Source organism: Parasteatoda tepidariorum, chromosome 1 (genome assembly GCF_982258835.1).
Source record: "Parasteatoda tepidariorum strain Cologne lab strain chromosome 1, Ptep-v5.0, whole genome shotgun sequence".
Lineage (NCBI taxonomy): Eukaryota > Metazoa > Arthropoda > Arachnida > Araneae > Theridiidae > Parasteatoda > Parasteatoda tepidariorum.
In genome coordinates, this window is record NC_141755.1 from 127,858,171 (window position 1) to 127,864,170 (window position 6,000).

The 6,000-nt window shown below is 31.6% G+C and overlaps 1 protein-coding gene across 1 annotated transcript in view; it reads right to left on the reverse strand.

Moving 5' to 3' along the window:
* Nucleotides 1–2,359, reverse strand: part of LOC107443002 (exportin-T) — a 116,636-nt gene extending 114,277 nt beyond the window's left edge. The window contains exon 1 of the mRNA XM_087152600.1: nucleotides 2,262–2,359. The gene's annotated coding sequence lies outside the window, so the exon portion shown is untranslated. The remainder of the gene's footprint in view (nucleotides 1–2,261) is intronic.
* Between the last annotated feature and the right edge of the window lie 3,641 nt (nucleotides 2,360–6,000).

Sequence of the window (6,000 nt, forward strand, 5' to 3'; positions counted from 1 at the left end):
CGCAGCTTTCTTAAACGAACCTTTAATTCTGCCTTTTAGATTATTTTTTTTAAATTTCAATCAGTAATTTAACAAAATTAATTATTCTTGACGTCAATACTGTTATTGATGTTTTTTACGCTCATTCCGTAACGAATTAGTTACATTTTCCCCTTAAATGAAACTTATTTTTTTTAATTTAAATTACCGCTGATTTTAAATGATTTGGTTTTATAGTTGCACGTTTTAAAAGCATAACTCCATAAACAAAATAAGCACGTGGTTTCAGATAAACTTTATGCAACCACGTTGATCATGCATAGCATAGTTAGCGTAGCAAATAAAATATAATTAAATAGAACAGCAATAAACAACTTATTTTTTATTAAATATAAAGCTAACGTTACTGATGTTATCTTTAAAATATTTGAAAAAATAGAATCATCAATAGCTTATTTTAAAACGCTGGATCTAAGTCATAGATTTAAAAAAAAAATTTAAAACTTAGTTTACATGAAAAGACTCTTACTTTTCACAGTTTATAAAATTTATTGTAAGGCCAATCCCTTGCTGAAAAATTGAGGTATTTTTGAGATATAAATGAGGTATATCAACCTTAGGTTATTACTTATTAACCTAAAGTATATTTTTTTACACCAGTGGAAGTATTTATTCAACAATCTAAATTGTTTCATTTAACACTTCAGGTTATTCTGGATCTACATCAAGTGTATTTTTTTGAAAGTTGTAAAGGTAATTTTTTACTAAATTTAGGTGATTCATGTTCTACCTAAGGTTATCAACCTCAAGTATAGATTTTTATGCCTGAAGAGATATTTTTTAAATCAACTTAACTTACACATCAAGTTATTCAATAGATCAACCTCAAGTGTATTTTTCGACACTAAGGAAGGCTATTTTTTATGAACGGGATGTTCTATCTTAGGTTATTATTTCTTAACTCCAAGAAGATATTTTTGCATTTTTAGCTTTATTAAATTTGGTAATAGACACTAATTGAACTAAAAATTACGCTATGAACTGATAAAGCAAAAGTAAGAAAACAAAAATGCTCGTATTGGATACTTTTAAAAATAACCATCCTATAATTGACATCAATGATTCTTGGTTTTGGTAATACGCATTATGGTAATGGTGTAGTTTTACTAGGTACCTAATATACTCTTATATAGCTACAACGCAGTTTAAAGTAAAGTCAGGTGCTGATTACAGCTGCACCAATACTGCAAGTTTTTATGATACAATTATTATGTAGATAGATAAAAAGAGGAGAAAGTAGCTTGACTGTGGAAAGTGGGGGCCGAGATAGCCTGGTTGGTAGGGCACTGAGCCCATGTCCAAGATTTCGTGGGTTCGATTCCAGGCCGACCGAAGTGTGGTTAATGGTGACTGGTGCACGTTAAATATGTCAAGTCGCAAAGTCCTCCATGTTCCCATAACAAATCAATACATCTGGGGGTACAAATCCAAGAGTTCCCTTGTCTTCTGGATTGATTAGGTTCAGAATGACAAGGCTACGGAGTTGAACATTAGCTGTCGTAAAACCAAAAAATTCGGCCTCCTGTTCAACGACGGTTATAAAACATCATAAGTTGCCAAAAGCAACATCATTATTCCACATAATGCGGATTATAGTTACTCTTTATTTCAATAAGATGAACTACTAAAAATGTGCTTTGCTTAATCTAATAACGGAAAGCCATCGGTTAAGACAACAAATAATCTATACATACAATAAAATAAAGAATTTGAGTGTGTGCATACCGGATTGCGGGTATACTGTAAGCTGTAAAAATACGTGATTCAAAATGAATATAAATGAGTAAAATTATATACAAATTAAAATTCACAGCCATATGGGTTATGTATTATATAATAGTGTCTTTATTAGCTTTAATATGAGAAAATTCGAAGTCTATATTCTGCATTACAATATGGCCCTATATTGCCCACTAATATTGAACCATAATATTCAAACTGGATCAGTTATATTACCGTGTACTAGTGTACCCTACCAGAGGAAATAATTATAAGCCTAATTTTGGGCCCACAATGCCGCCCTACAGGCTACTATGCATGTAAGTATATAATAATGTGTTGAAAGAGGTTAAAATGAGGAAATTCGATGTCAATATTTTGTCTTACAACATGACCTCTGATAAGGATCAAAATTATGTCTTCAGATCATCCTCGGGGTTAGATTCCCCCGTCTGTCACCAATTTTTCAGCTCTAGTGCGACGTAAATAAAATTTTTACTTACCAAGTTCGTAGTTTCTTTGAATCTTAATTTTAAGATATAACTTTATTTATACTTTTGTATATTATTCACTGGTAAGCGCTGAAGTATTTTGGTACCCTTTGGAACGCGTCACACTGCCAAACAGTAGGTGTGGTTGTTCAAGTCTTTCTTTATAAAGTCTTGGGTGAGCCGCGATGGCTCAGAGGATAGAGCGTTCGCCTTCCAATGTGGCGAACCGGGATCGAATTCCAATCGATACGGATTCCGCATCCGACTTGCACCGACCACAGTCCTAACGTGAAATATCCTCAGTGGTAGACGGATCATGGGTTAAAGTCCCGCCAGGCTGGGAGGTTCTCGTGGTCTTGCGCTCCATGTAACTCAAATGCTGGTTAGCTTCATCAAAAAGTTTTCCATGAAGGCTAATTTCTTCCTATACTCGAACTAGGAGTTCCCTTGTCTTCTGAATTGGGCTCAAAATGAGTTGAGCATGAGTAGTCGTAAGCCCATAAAAATGCTGTTAAACGAAGCAATAAAACATAAAGTCTTGGTTGGATTCCCCGAGCTGAAGACTAGATGACTGATTAAGATTGTGTCTTAATGGATCACCCAAGTTCGTGAACCTGCAGTTTCAGAGCCGAAAAATTCCCTCCACAGTTGTACAGTAGGATAGAGTAGTGCTAAAGTGATCGGTGGATTACTACCATCTGCCCTCTGATATATATTGTGTCAGTGCAGAGTGTAACATACGCCAACATTGTTTACGGAACATCATTAAAGACGAATCCCAGACCATCGCCAATGATTCATTCGTGTAGCTCTAATGAAACACGAGTAACAAACCTAGTAACTCTCTTACACTACGAGGCACTGATTTCTTGGCCTCCGAGACGAAACCGTATCAAAAATGTTACTCAATTTTTTATCCTTCATTTATTGCTTTATTGAAGTGACATACATTGTAGGCTTGTTTGTTCAATTTAGACTTATAAACCTTTATGAAGTGGAAAGACAGATCGAACAATTTAGAGAAGGACATCACAAAGAATACATCCAGGGTTAAGACGGGATTCGAACCCGCCACCTACACGCGTCACACTGTGTTTAACGGATGATACCACTCGGTCAGAGAGGCACTCCGTGATTTATACGAGACTTGTGTGCTCACTACTTTGAAGTGCTTACCAGATTGAAAAATGGAAACAACACTAAGGAAAGTGTGAAAAGAATCTAACATTATGATCAACCCTAGCTTCAAAATTTATAATAAAAGGCCTTGCTACCATAAATACCACATAAATTTATTTTTTCTACTTAGTCACGAGTATGTGCAGGGGTTCTGGATACAAAGACGAACCGTGTCTTAACGATCAGTCCACTGGGGGACGCTTTAATTTAGCATCTCCGTGGATTTGGAAGTAAACAAAAGAAACCGGCAATCGGAAGCGTTCTCGCGTGTCGTACTATAAAACCTTCTCCCTCTACTCATTATCGAAAGTTTGAAGAGGGAAGTGTAGTGAACATTTGCGAAGAAATGAAGAACGGCAAAACAAATGAAACAGTTCGAAACTTCAAACAGGTCAGGGTATTTATTCGTGTTTTTACCTAATGAGTTAAATTGTATTATAGTTAGGAGAACATAAACCATTTCAATTTCTGAATCTCGTAACTATTTTTTGCTACTCTGATGTTCTTGCTACTCGGTATATAAAAGTTAGACAAATTAGACGCTCTGTAGTTTAATAACGACATGTTTTGCTCGAGTTCATGTACAATACTTTTAAATTTAGAATTATGGGTTTTCATTCAGGAGATTTTTTATATACTTACTATTTATATTTATTTTTAACGCATTGGATTGCAATGTTGATATACACGAACGTAAGCAAGTATAAACCGGTTTTCGTCGCTTTGTCGCGTATTTCAGAATTTAAAAAAAAATTGAATTCTGAATAATATTTTTCGTTTTAAGTACATTTTGATTATAAATGATTTTTCAGAAATGTGTGTAAACTGTTGACTTTATTTCATATATTCTTCCAATTACAAAGCGTCGATGTTGAACAGAGTTTTTCAAGAATGTGCTTTTGGACAATCTTTCAATCTTAAAAATCATTTCTTATGACAATGAAATTCTGATCACCCAAGTGAATGTAATTAAGAAATTTTCAGGCTTTTTTATTTTATTTCTCAACTACAGACTCTGGTCAAATTATTAGACGTACTCTAAGATTCTATTTAAAATCTTTATTATCTGGTGATAGTCTATACAGCTTTATATAAATTTGACGATTGGATGAATTAGACGATATATTATGTAAAATGTTTATTACATCAGGTATTATATTAATAATATTTAATAATTTGACCAAAATATTAGAAGCACTGTAGTTTTTTAATAATGACATGATTTGCACCAGTTTATAGGCAATACTTTTATATTCAAACATACATAATGCGTTATTGTTCAAGAGATTTTTTATAGACTTCTCTATTTGTATTTATTTTTAACGTATTTAAACTATGCAGTCATTTGTTTATTTTGTGTGCAGTGTTTAAATAATTTGGAACATTTTAATCATGAGTAATAAAGGCTATCTTTTACCATGTAAAAAATGCTGAAGCCCTCGTGAGTGCTAAAATATTAGAAGTTTTATCTTACTTGGTTAACATATAAAATATTTCAGCCAGATTTAATTATACTTCAAAAAGAAATATATTGATATTCAGTGCGAAAATGCACAGAATTTTTATTGTTTGAATTTTTGGGTTTCAAAAAATACAAAACTTTTTCTTCAAGGAAAGAAATCGAACTTCATTAACTATTTGATATATAGTATATTTCAGCCTACTTTAATACATTATTTTTCTAAACTAAATTTTATTTAGCACATTGTATAATAACACATTTATATGTTGAAATGATGAATTGTGTTATGGGTAAAAATTTGAGTTTTATTTCGTAGAAAGATATGATTTTTCAAAACCTTTTTATAATAAAAACTTAATTTATGTATAGAATTTGAAAGTTTAATTTGATTATAAAATGATGCGAATCAGCAATAATTATTTTATGCTTATGTCATTGACTTTTTAAGTACAGTAAAATCAGGGTATTTAAAAGAGTTTATAAACATTTATTTTAAGAATTCATTTTACATGTCTGCTAGTCAGATAGTATTATACAAAATCATTCGTAAAGTTACTTAAGCAATTATATAAACTTTTTGTTTAAAGTTAAAGCATGCTAAAGTTAAATAAAGTATAATTTTAAATAGAATTTGTTAAAAATGACTGCTTGAGAAAAAAATCCATATTAACGTAGTAGTAAAATGGGATAACGTACAGCATTAAATGAAAAACTAATTGTTGAAGATCTTAAACGTTCAACTTCAGTTTAAAAAAATTTTTTTCTAAATGCATTTGGAACATTGATATTTGATAGATAAAACTAAAATCAAAATAATTAACTAGAGTATTTAATGCAAACATAATTTAAAGAAAGCTTGAAATTTTTTTTCTTTATTACTCAATTAACCAGGGAAAATCAAGGGAATCCTATTAACAGTTGCCTGAGAATTTTGATTAGTTTGGAAAAATAAAAATTAATTGCCTAAAATTATAGTACAAGCTCTCTAGAACAATGGAATAAAAAAATAACATGTAATAATTAGTTTAAGATATATTAACTGTTAAACTTGATAAAAAAAAAACATTTGGCATGCCGAAAAGGTCAGATTTTTTTCGAATCTTAACATCG